At 47.8% G+C, this 13,093-nt stretch overlaps 1 protein-coding gene and 1 pseudogene across 2 annotated transcripts in view; one reads left to right on the plus strand and one right to left on the minus strand.

Annotated features, from left to right (window-relative positions):
- Positions 1-13,093, plus strand: part of SMC6 (structural maintenance of chromosomes 6) — a 332,391-nt gene that overhangs the window by 243,486 nt on the left and 75,812 nt on the right. The window lies entirely within an intron of this gene.
- LOC309548954 (E3 SUMO-protein ligase ZBED1-like) lies at positions 1,689-2,701 on the minus strand (annotated as a pseudogene). The gene is made up of 2 exons: positions 2,358-2,701; positions 1,689-2,147 (listed from the first exon to the last, which is right to left on the minus strand). The product of its transcript is annotated as an E3 SUMO-protein ligase ZBED1-like (transcript).

Below are 13,093 nucleotides of genomic sequence, written 5' to 3' on the forward strand. Positions count from 1 at the left end.
TTGATGGATTGGCTGCTAGAGGGGAGTTACAAATATAAGCTTTAAGCTTATCAATTCACTTATGTCACTTTTATGTCACTTACTTTACAGAAAACGTTACCTGTCCTGCAGACAGTCTCTGTCTCTACCACGATTAAACCCAACTGAAGCCAAGCCAAAGCCACCATTAGAGGAAGGAAAACCCTTGACAGAGTAAATCATCAACTGAAGCTTAAACCTTGAGTAAATATTCATGGGATCACAAAAAAACACACAACACGATTGTCTGCTTTAGAATCATGAGAACTGAAGAAAGGTTTGGCATTGGCACACTGGTACAACTCAAGGCATATAGGTTAGGTCAGGTTTGTGTGTATTTGTGATCCAGTAAAGATTTAATCAAGGTTTTATGCTTCAATGTATGATTGATTTAATCTTTCAAGGATGTCCTTTCCTGTACCGTGGCTGCCTGGCTTGCCTTTAGTTGTCTAGATACACTTTTACCTTTAGTATTTGTTTGGTTGAGGGAACCCCCTACACTTGCTATTGCTACAGAGTACAACAGACCAGCAGACCGACATGCGTTGCAATAAATTCCAGGTGTGTGCCATTACCTGTCCTCTACAAAACAGAGCACTTCCTGACTAGTAGCAAATATCAAAGGTGAACCTGGCAATAGTGCACTGCTGCATAACTTCCATGTTCACCGTGATGTTTGTTTCCCCCTGCAACTGCCAGTCTACTCAAGTGAAGTGAGTTGATGGCTGCTAGAGGGGAGTTATACAAATATAAGCTTAAATAATTATCAATTCACTTATGTGAATGGACCATTTTTGAAAACAAGCCATTCTCCATCTCTCCAGTGCCAGAAAAGCTGTAAAAAATATAAAATGTTCCAGGTTCACTGCGATTGTGTTTGCCCCTGCCATTGCCAGTCAACTAAACACAGTGTGTGTGTGTCGTGACTCGTGACAACTCAAAAGCTTATACGCAGCCTCAGCATCAACTCAACACACACACTATGTGTGTGTGTTGAGTTAATGCTAGAGCTGCGTTATAAGCTCTTGAGTTGTCACGACAGTCAGTCAGTCAGTCACGTTACAGAAAGAAAACTTTACCTGCACTGCACTGAGCAACACTCTACCATGTCGATTACATCTGTAACTGAAGCCAAGCTAGCCAACAAGCCACCATTAGAGGAAGGAAAATCCTTGAGAGAATAAATTGTAAACTGAAGCTTAACCTTGAGGAAATCCTATGGGGGTCACATTCACAAACTCACAAATATAGTATATTACACAAGAATCCACAATTGGTGTATTTATTTGTGATCCAATAAGATAAGATTTACTCGAGGTTAAGCTTCAAATGTACAAGTTATTTCTCTCAATGATTTTCCTTCCTATAATGCTGCACCGTGGCTGGCTTGGTGTCAGTCAGTTGTCTAGAAGAAAATACATTAATATTATTTATTTGGTTGAGGGTTAAATGAACCCCTGCCTACTTGCCTAGACACTTTTAGTGTGAAGCAACGGAACGGATTATGGATTGGAAATGGACACATTGGACAGGACAATCTTCAAAAACAAACCATCAGTGCTATAAAGCTATAAAACAAGACTGGTGATGTGACTGACTGGTGACTGGCGGCAGACTGAATTAGTAATTACTAATTCATTAAAAACATGAATTAGTAATTATTTCAGTGCTTAGCATTTGGGAACATGTAGGTTTTTCTGTAAGAACACTAGATGATCCACATGCTCAGGTTTCAGACTGCTTCTTTTCGCTGTTATAACATCTCCTGCAGTAGAGAAAACCCGCTCTGCAGATACACTTGTACCTGGGATACACAAGTATTGCTTTGACAGCTGAGAGAGGAGGGGGAATATGACCTCATGCTCACGCCACCATTTCAAAGGGTCCTCAGTGAGAGGCAGAGGTGGGGCTTTACAATATTTTTCCATTTCGTCTTCTGCCTTGGCATAGGGGGTCTTAGGTTCTATTGCACCATCAGTGAAAGACTGCCCCAGCAAAGTCACGAGCAGCGATGTTGTGGCCTTTTTTTTGGGAGGAGAATGGCTGTCCTCAATGGGTGTTGTTTCTTCTTCCACAGTTGCTTTTTCCCTAGGCATTTCATCCACATTTGTCCTTCTATTAGATGTAATCTGTGTGTTTGAACAAAAGATAATAGTATAAGAAGAGCTGAACTGACTAAGAGTGTGATTCATTGATGAGGTGTGGGAAACTGCACGGTAATCCATACCATACAGTTCCACTTCCCACACCGCATCAGTGAATCAGGGCATGTTATTACACAACACAATGTAGCTGAGCTTCTAGCTGTCTGGGAGGAAACATGATGAAATTCTAATTACCTCCAAAGATGCAGCCTCTTCAGTCACTCCTCTGTATATCTCCGATCTCTCCTCCTCTGTGAGAATAAAAGGCAGTCCTTTAAAGCGAGGATCCAGTGCAGAGGCTGTATGAAGGATCTTCTTTTCTGCCTCACTGCTGTACCTCTTCAGGAGATCTGTTTCGATGGCATTCTTGATCTCATGGGTCATGGGTGTGCCTCCCATGGTGTCTGTCATGCTCTGGAGCAGTTGTGCATTTAGAGGGGCAATGAGAGACACTGTTGGGTTGCGCTCTTCTGACATCAGCAAGGTTGCATCCTTCATTGGCTTTAATGCATTCACAGCGTCCTCTGCATTTGACACATCTGTTTCATTGAGAGTGCAGAGATCAGACTCTCCTTTTCTGACTTCTGGAGACAGCAAGGTGGCACAAACTGCAGGTTGTTCTAAGAACCTCTCGACCATGTCATATGCGCTGTTCCATCTTGTTGGCACATCAGTTATTAGCTTATGATTCTTCAGGCCCAGACATTTCTGTTTCTCTTTTAGACAGTGGCTTGCTCTATTGCGGCGAAGGAAGAATGTGGATATTCGTCGCACTCTGGTGAGAAGCCTGGAGAGCGTGGCCCCTTTCAGTGCCCGCTGACATGCAAGATTGAGTGTATGGGCAAAACATGTAACATGAGGAAATTTACCAACTTGAGCTGCAACTATCAAGTTTGCCGCGTTGTCGGTCACAAGCACTACAGATTTATCAGACAGCTGCCATTCTTCCACGACATGAGACAGTAGCTCTGCCAGATGAGCACCTGTGTGAGACTCATAAATGGCTCTTGTTTGCAACACATGTGACAAGACCTGCCAGTCCTTAGTAACGTAATGTGCTGTTATTGTAACATAGGACTCCGTTGTGACTGAAGTCCATGAATCACACGTTATTGCGACTCGAGTGGCTTGGTTCATTGACGCAAGTACCTGAGCTTTGGTATCGTGGTAGAGTGCAGGTATAACGTTTTCTGTAAAGTGACTGCGTGATGGGATCTTATAACGTGGCTCTAGCGTCTTCACAAGGTAGCGAAACCCGGCGTTGTCCACCACTGAGTAAGGCCGTAGGTCCTTGGCGATGAAAGCTGCCACAGCTTTGGTTAGTTTCTTCCCTTTTTCTGAGTTGGGCGGATAAGTTGACAGTATGGCATCAATTCTTGGCTGATCTGGATCTAGCAGTCTTTCCTTGGCAGTGGTGGCACTGCTGGTGGCGACAGGTGTTACTAACTCAGAGTGAAAACGGCTAACATGGTTTCTCAAGTTCGTAGTATTCCCTAGGTATTTAATTTTTGTGTGACGGGCTTTACATACGGCGTGTGTCTTGTCCAACTCACGCTTCCCTGTGTGTTCGTAAAATCCGAAATGTGCCCAGATGTTTGCTCTTAAAACGCTAGGTGCATTTTTTATCTCTCGATCTTTTTCTCCTTCTGCCATTACCACCATACTACCACGTATGTGACGGAGACGGATGACGTAAGTTGCCAAACTCTGTCAGTGTTTAAAAAAAAAATAAAAAAATACCACTTGTAAACTAAGCCGCAACAAGTCAACCAAGCAACATCTTTCATAAAATATGACTGTCTGTTTGTCAGACTCCCTCTTATGCATGCACTGAGCCAAAACCCCTGGGGCCCCCCCTTACCCCACAGCTGCCTGTGACAGTGACACTGACAGAGACCCCCCTCCCCCCACAGCTGAGCTGACAGCCGGACACACTGACCGAGACCTGGATGTCCCACTGTCCCACACCTTCCCCAATCCCCCACAGGACTGACAAACACTGAGAGTGAGTCCCCCCCTTGCCCAGACCCCCACAGCTGACAGTGACACTGACAGAGACCTGGATGTCCCACACCTTCCCCAATCCCCCACAGCACTGACAAACACTGAGTGAGTCCCCCCCCTTGCCCAGACCCCCACAGCTGACACTGACAGAGACCCCCAGGCTCCCACTGACACTCAGAGAGAGCCCCCCTGGCTGCCAGACTGCCACAGCAGAACAGTACCCCCGGGCCCCGACCGACCGTCCCCTGTCCCAGCCTCCCCCATCAGACATCCCCCAGAGATACAGACGAGACCCCCATGAATGTCATGATTATACAATTATTTGTTCGGACTAGTACATACCTGCTGCTGTGTGACTGTGTGGGTTGTTGTGCACTGCATTGCAGAGGAGGACAGGTGCTGTGCTGCTCTGTGGCGGGCGGCTGGCGTCACTGGCAGTGGCAGCGGCTGGGCCTGGGACGGTCGGCTACGGTGAAGCTGGCGGCACTGGCTGGCTGCGATGGGGACGCACTTGGGGCTCCTCGCTCCTGTGCTCTGGAGTGTGGACTGGCTTGTGGCTTGGCTGGCTGGCTGGCTTCTTGGCTGCAAGGCCGCAGGTGGGACACCGATACACGCGGGGGATGTCTTGCGCCTTGGCCCGGGTCAAAGAGACGGAAGGGGAGGGGCGGAGCCTTTTTATTAAGCTCCCGCCACTAACCCACCAATCCGCTGCCGATCTTGTGACTTTTTCTCCCTTGCGCGATAGGGCGTGGCCGCGGCTGATGACGTCATTTCCTAATCGATTATGCCGGCAACCCGCATCGATGCAGAATCGCGAAGGGTCGAATTGCGATGCATCCATCTTTCGATTATATTCAGCAGCCCTAATGGAATCTCAGGACAGCAAATTCCCCCCAGCCTTGGTGGGGGACCCTAGTTCTGCTGAACCCCCCGTTATACCTAATTTGGCCGCTGTGGTGGCGACTTTAGTGTCAAAAATGGAGGTGCTGATGGCTGAACGAGCTGCTAGAAAAAGGCCTGAGCTATCTTTCTCCTCTGATTCAGATGGTGATGTGGCTGGCGTGCCCTTTTCAGGGTCTCGCTCGTCCCTGGACCCGCTGGGGTCTGAGGGGGAGGCGGGGGTGGAGGGGGTTGATGATTCTCCCCTGGGGTCGCCTGAAGAACGCGCAGCTATGGATGCGTTCATTTCTTATGTAAAAGAAACACTACATTTGGAGGATGAGCCCAATCCTCCGGGCATTGTGTCCTCCTTTGGTACACATAGGACCCGCAAGTCAGCGCAGGTTTTTCCCTGCCCCGCTGAGTTTCATCACACTGTGAATGAACAATGGCGCAGTTTAAAACGCCCTTTCCTGGTGCCTAATTGGTTTAAACTGCTTTACCCCTTTGCGCCTTCTACGGATTCGCGCTGGTGTGTGGCTCCCCAGGTGGATCACACTGTGGCCGTGTTAAACAAGGCTACTTTGGTTCCCACTGAGGATACCCCGATGTTCCGGGATCCTACGGACAGGAGGTTGGGGTCTCTGGCCCGCCATGCCTACATGGGGGCGGGTTCCATGCTCAAACCTATTTTCGCCTTTGTCATGGTGGCTCAGGCAATGGCAGATGGACTAAGGTGCTTAGACGCACCCTCGCGTCTGATTCTGCCCCACCTGCTACGCTGGACATGGTGGACCAAATTCATCAAGGGGTCATGTATTTGTGCGATGCGGCCTTGAATGAGGCCCCTTTGGCTGTGCGCCTGTCTTGTGTCGCGGTGCTTAACCGTCGACTGATCTGGCTGAAGAGCTGGTCGGCTGACCAGACGTCTCGGAAAACGGTGGCTGATTTTCCCTATGCAAGGTCTCGCCCTTTTGGCGAGGCTTTGGATACCTTGGTGAAAGGAGTCACTGGGGGCAAAAGCACTCTGCTGCCCCAAAATCCGAAGAACAAGCCTTTGGTCCTGCTTTTAGACCCAATCAGGGGTCCTTTCGTGCCTTCAAGCCACAAAACAAGGGCAAACCTTTCAAGGGCCAGGGTGGCCAGAAAAAGCCCTGGGCAAGCAAAAGTCCGGCCATGCCGGTGCGGCGGCTCAAACCGCCTCTGCCTGTATGGACGCCCTCACCCGTTTCAGGGGTGGGGGGACGTTTGTGCGGTTTCCTCCAACCTTGGCTGCTCCGAATCCCGGACAGGTAAGTTCAGGAAATCATTCGATCAGGATACAGGATCGAATTCCTTTCACGGCCGGCAGACAGATTCTTTCCCTCAAATCTTCATTTGACCCCAGGGCGCCTGCAGAACCAGCATCAAGCGGTGCAGGATCTCCTTGCCCAGTGGGTGATTGTCCCGGTGCCTCATTGGGACAGGTTTCGGGGGTTTTACTCAAATCTGTTCACTGTGCCCAGAAAGGAGGACAAGGTGCGTCCTATCCTGGACTTAAAAGCTCTGAACCGCTTTGTGCGCGTTCGAAAGTTCCGCATGGAATCTCTCCGCTCGGTGGTGGCCTCCGAGTCCATGGGAATTTCTGGCCTCTATCGACCTGAATGATGCGTACCTGCACATCCCCATTTTCGAGGGTCATCAGAGGTACCTCCCGGTTCATTTACCAAAGTGCTGGCGCCTGTTCTGGGCCTGTTGCGGGCACAGGGCATTGCGGTCTTGGGATATCTGGACGATCTCCTGTTAAGATCGAGTGCCTGTCAGAGTCTGTTGTGTGATCTGTCGACTACGGTACAGACGCTCCAGGAGTTCGGTTGGACCATCAATGTTCAGAAGTCGACTTTGTCTCCTTCGGTTCGTCTTTCCTATCTGGGAATGGTTCTGGACTCTGCTCAAGCAAAGGTTTTTCTGCCGCAGGACAAGCTCCGGACCCTTCAGGACGAGATCAGGTCCCTCAGGGACAACCAATCCTCGTCACTAAGGACCTGTATGCGGTGCCTGGGGTTGATGGTGTCAGCCTTTGAGGCGATACCCTTTGCTCAGTTTCACACACGATCTCTCCAAGCGGAGATCCTGGCCAGGTGGGACAGACTACCTCAGTCCTTGGATCTGAGTGTCTCGTTGAGTCGCCGGACCAGAATGGATTTTCTGTGGTGGCTTAAGTGCCCGGCTGTGTCGGAAGGCAAATCCTTCCGTCCATTACTGTGGACAATGATTACCATGGATGCCAGCCTGTTGGGCTGGGGTGGAGTACTGGGCAACCTGTCCGCCCAGTGCACTTGGTCGGAGGAGGAATCCTCCCTTCCGATCAACATATTGGAATTGAGAGCGATCAAAGTCTGTCTCTTCCAGTGGTCGGATCAACTTCGGGGCCATCCCGTTCGGGTACAGACGGACAATGCTACCGCGGTGGCTTACATAAACCACCAAGGGGGCATCAGGAGTGCCAGGGCGGCCCGAGAGGTGACCGACATTCTGTCTTGGCTCATGTCCCGGCGATTTCGGCAGTTCACATTCCGGGTGTGGAGAATTGGCAGGCAGATTATCTGAGCCGCCAGACCCTGGATCAGGGGGAATGGTCCCTACACCCGGAGGTCTTCCAAATGCTGTGTGCGAAGTGGGGATCCCCGGACGTGGATCTGTTTGCGTCTCGGCTAAACCACAAGGTGGAAAGTTTTGTGGCAAGAACGCGCGATCCTCTGGCAGACGCCTCGGATGCGCTGGTGGCCCCTTGACATCAGTATCGTCTGATGTATGCCTTTCCTCCGATTCAGTTGTTATCCAAGTTCCTTCGCAGGTTGGCCTCGGAACCGAACTTGGTGATTCTGGTGCCACCGGACTGGCCACGCCGGTCCTGGTACGCGGACATCATTCACCTGGCAGTCGCGCCTCCTTGGCGGCTGCCAATGCGAGAAGATCTTCTGTCTCAGGGACCGATCTTCCATCCTGCTTAACAGTCACTGGCTTTAACGGCCTGACTGTTGAAAGCCAGGTCCTGAGAGACAGGGGTCTCTCCCCAGAGGTCATTCCTACCTTGATCAAGGCTAGAAAAGCCTCGTCTGGTAAAATTTATTACTGTACCTGGAAAGCTTATTTTGCCTGGTGTGAGTCCAGGGGTTTTTCTCCTCGCTCATACTCTGTGTCGAGAGTGTTGGCTTTCCTCCAGTCTTGTGTGGACCAGCGCCTGGCGCTGGCCACCTTAAAGGGCCAGGTATCTGCACTGGCTGTTCATTTTCAACGCCCTGTGGCGTCTCTTTCCTTAATTCGCACCTTCATTCGAGGTGTGTGACATTTGGCCCCTCCCCGGAGGGAGCCTTTACCTCCATGGGACTTGAACTTGGTTCTGTCCGTGTTGCAGCGTTCTCCCTTTGAAAACATCCGGGAATATCGTTGCCTCTGCTGTCCAAGAAGGTTGCCTTTTTAGTGGCGATCACTTCGGCTCACAGGGTGTCGGAGTTGGTGGCGTTGTCTTGCCGCTCCCCTTGTCCACCTGGTGGTTCATAAAGATAAGGTGGTCTTGCGACCTAACTCGTCATTTCTCCCTTTCTCCCTAAGGTGGTGTCTGACTTTCACCTTAATGAGGACATTGTTTTGCCTTCGCTCTGTGCAAAGCCTAAGCATCCTAAGGAGGTTGCCTTGCATTCCTTGGATGTTGTCCAGGCGATCAAGGTTTACCTGTCGTCCACTGAATCCTTTCGGAAATCGGATTCCCTATTTGTCCTTCCTGAGGGACCTCGGAAGGGCATGGCTGCGTCTGCGGTGACCATTGCCAAATGGATCAGACAGACGATTGTCCAGGCCTATGCCTTGAAGGAACGGGTTCCACCCTTCCCTGTTAAGGCGCACTCTACACGATCGATGTGTACGTCCTGGGCCTACCGGCATCAGGCTTCGGTGGCCCAGGTGTGCAAGGCTGCGACTTGGTCGTCAGTGCACACCTTTTCTAAATTCTATAAGATTGATGTTCTGGCATCAGCTGATGCCTCATTTGGTCGCAAAGTTCTCAGTGCGGCAGTGCCATAGGGGATCCTTGTTTTTTTTTTTGTGGGTCCCTGGCTGTTGGGGTGTTTATCCCCTGGGTTATTTGTTTTCCTGGGTTGTTGCTCCTGTTGAGCCCTTTTTTTCTGTTGCCCAGAAGGTTCTCTTACTGTGCGTGTACGGTTCCTTTCTCTGATGTGAGTACTGCGTTGCCTTTTCTACGGTTGCGTCTCCCACCCCTCATGTCTACACTGCTTTGGGACATCCCATTGGTGAAGACTATATGAGGGGCGGCGACTGTCGGAGGACGTAAGAGAAAACGGAATTTTTGTAAAATCTTACCGTAAAATTCCTTTCTCTGAGTCCTCCAACAGTCGCCTCCCCCGCCCCTCTTTTGGGGTTCTTGTACACTTACTGCTATGCTACCAAACTGAGTTGGGGTGGCTTACTGCAGGGGGGTATTGACCAGTGGGACAGCCCCCATGGCTGTGTCTATATTAAATGCTTTTGTTTTTAACAAGTCTTATGCCTAGCTACTCCTGTGGAGCGGAAGTCAATACCCCATTGGTGAAGACTATATGAGGGGCGGCGACTGTCGGAGGACTCAGAGAAAGGAATTTTACGGTAAGATTTTACAAAAATTCCGTTCTTTTAACATATGGTCAGTCAGTATCCTTGATCAAGGCCACACCAGTCATATGATGATGCTGTACTGCACTGGAGAGAGTATGTTAAAAAAAAAACACAACTGTGAGTATAGGATTGTGTATTATGGTATTGTAAGTTTTTTTTTTTTTTCTTTTTTTATTGGTTGAACTAAATGGACGTGTCTTTTTTTCCATTTGTCTATGAATAATTTTATTTAATTTCTTCTTTTTCCCAAAAATTGGGACAAAAAAATTGCCATGCCTCTTACAATTACCTTAGACCAGGCATGTCCAAAGTCCGGCCCGCGGGCTGCTTTAATACGGCCCCACAGATAATTTGGAAAAATCTATTGTTGTGGCCCCTGTGAATCCCTGAGTGCTGCTCAGGACCCCTGGGATAATATGGCATGCACGTATGTCATATTAGTTATTTTGCCATTCATTTTTTACATCCTCTTATGTATGCTACTGTTTTGAATGGCTTATACTCAAAATGATGGTCCATCTTGGCCCACTTCATCCAATTCCATTTTTTCCTGGTTCTTGTGAATACACTATTGTTAACACCCAACGCCCACCCCCACCAGCTTTATATCCCTTGCTAAATATGGTCTCGGACTTAGCCTGATTAGGGAGCACTAAAATAACACAAATAAATCTGGCACTAGTATGAAAGGACCAGCGCCCCGCCTCCATGATAATTGGCAAAACTCCTGGAGGTCAAGTAGCAGCTGTGTGGGAACAAAGCACACCAGGAGGGATGTTCAAAGGTATCAGTCACAGAAGGGTTAACCACATATAAGCTCTATATGAACCCACCGATTATGATTACTAAACACCTGTTAAGATTTGTCATCCATGTGACGAAATGAAAAGTATGCAGTTTGCAATAAACTTAGCCTAAAATAGTTAATTTTCATTTAATTTTAACCACTTGCCGACCAGTCACTGGGACTGTACTGCGGCAAAGTGGCTCGATTCCATCCAGCGACGTAGACCTACGTCGCTGGACTCCTCCCCCTGTAGGCGGTGCTCCCGCTGTTTTCGGTCACAGCGGGAGTCAGGCCAGGGGAGGAGCGGCGGCGATCGCTGCTGCTCTTCCCCGATCGTCGGGGAATCGAGTTTGGAGATCCGCCCGCTTGTGTAAACAGAGCGGGCGGATCTCCTAAGTGACAAACACTGACAGATTGCAGGTTTCAGCATAGCTGAACATGCGATCTGTCCCTGTGTCACTCAGTCACCTCCCCCCACACACGTTAGTAAGCACCAGGCATACATTAACCCCTCCCTCTCCAATAAAATTAACTCCTTCCCTGCCAGTGTCATTTTTACAGTAACAGTGCATATATATAGCACTGATTACTGCAGTAATGTCACTGGTACCACCAAAAATGTCAGTCAAGGGTCCGATCTGTCCGCAGCAATGTCGCAGTCCTGCAAAAAAAAAATCGCAGATCGCCGCCATTACTTGTTTAAAAAAAAACACCAAAAATGACAGAAATCTTTCCCTTAGTAAACGCAATAACTTTTGCGCAAACCAATCAAAATACGCTTATTGTGATTTTTTTTTTACCAAACATAGGTAGCAGAAGACAAATTGGCCAAAAATTTAAAAAAATTTTGATTTTTACATTTTTTTGGGGGGGAATTTCATATAAAAAATGTGAAAAATATTGTTATTTTTTCAAAATAAACGCTATTTTTTTGTTTATAGCGCAAAAAGTAAAAATCGCACAGGTGATCAAATACCACCAAAAGAAAGCTCTGTTTGTGGGGGAAAAAAAGAATGTAAATTTCGTTTGGGTACGGCGTCGCACAACCGCGCAATTGTCAGTTAAAGTCGCACAGCGCCGAATCGCAAAAAGTGGCCTGGACGCAAGACAGCAAAATCCTCCGGTGGTAAAGTGGTTAATGGTCCAAAGAATGTCAGGCAAAATGGTCGGCCCTCACGCATGATCACTTCATCAAATCTGGCCCTCTTTAAAAAAAAAGTTTGGACACCCCTGCCTTAGACTGTCTACTTTCCAAAAAAGGTATTTTGGGGGGTATTTGTACTGTCTTGGCATTTTAAGAGTCCATTCACACTGCCGCGACTTGTCAGGCGACTTGTCAGCCTAACAAGTCGCGGTCCTCCCGCTCCCACTGTGTAGTACAGGAGCCGTTCTAATAGGAGTGACACAAGTCGCTCCGACTTAGAAGAAGGGTCCTGTACTACTTCGGGGCAACCTGGAGGTGACTTGCATTGACTTCCATTATGTGAAGTCCGTGCAAGTCGCGCCAAAGTCGCGCTGCACGCTAAAGGACTCAAGAAATGTGAGCGGCTGTCCGTACAACAGAATTAATCAATTTTCAAGTATATACTGTATATACCAAAGTTTGTAGACTATAACTTTCATACTAACCAATTAATATAAACCTGATGGGATTTTTTTTTCTTTTACCAAAAACATGTAGCAGAATACATCTTTGCCTAAATTTATGAAGAAATTACATTTTATTGGATATGTTTTAAAATTCTAGATATCTTTTTTTTTTTTTTCCGTTTTTTAAAGCAAAAAATAAAAAACCCAGTGATGATCAAATACCACCAAAAGAAAGCTCTACTTGTATGACAATAATGGTATAAATTTAATTTGTGTGCAGTGAAGCATGACTGCAAAATTACCAGTTACAATGCTGAGTAGCAAAAAATGGTCTGGTCATGAAGGGGGTAAAACCTTATAAAGGACAAGTGGTTAAGTGCATCTCTAGTTTGTTTTTCAGTTCCTGCTTGAAAATGGACCAGGTAAAATCCTGCAAAATGCCTTTAGATACCTGGGCCCTCCATAAGGCTATATCCTTGTGTGCTCTTATGGTGAAGGGGGGAACAGGGCACTAGCTCTTACTCCTCTCAGTGTTCTCTATACTCCCTACTACTTTTTTTTACCCCCCTCAATAAATAGAGTGAAGGGCTGCATATGCATTTGCTTTGGACAGCATAGTTTCCCTAGATTAGTTGTCCGCACCTCGTTTTATGCTAGTTTACACATATTGTTTTGGACTGGGTGATAAAGAATTGTTTTTTTTAGGCAGGCATCTATTAGCCTGTGGCAGCATATGATCAAAAGCGGTGGTCAGGAAAACATAAACTGAATTGTTTACCTTCCCACAGAAGGTATAAAGAGCAGAATTGTACCAACTGTCTGTTCACCAACCAAGAAATGTTCCATTTCAGGCTGCACCTCAGCAGGTCTTTAAAGATGTGATTTCTACATGTGCCACTGGGGGGCCACAAAATGTTTTGCCTTTTATGTCTCCACTAAGGAGAAAACGTCAGTTGCCAATTCATATCTGTTCCTTGTCTGCATATTTAATCTGTGCTGTGTGACCCGTATAAAAATGTCT

This window comes from Pelophylax lessonae (assembly GCF_965119305.1).
Source record: "Pelophylax lessonae genome assembly, chromosome: 3".
In the NCBI taxonomy this organism is placed as follows: Eukaryota; Metazoa; Chordata; class Amphibia; order Anura; family Ranidae; genus Pelophylax; species Pelophylax lessonae.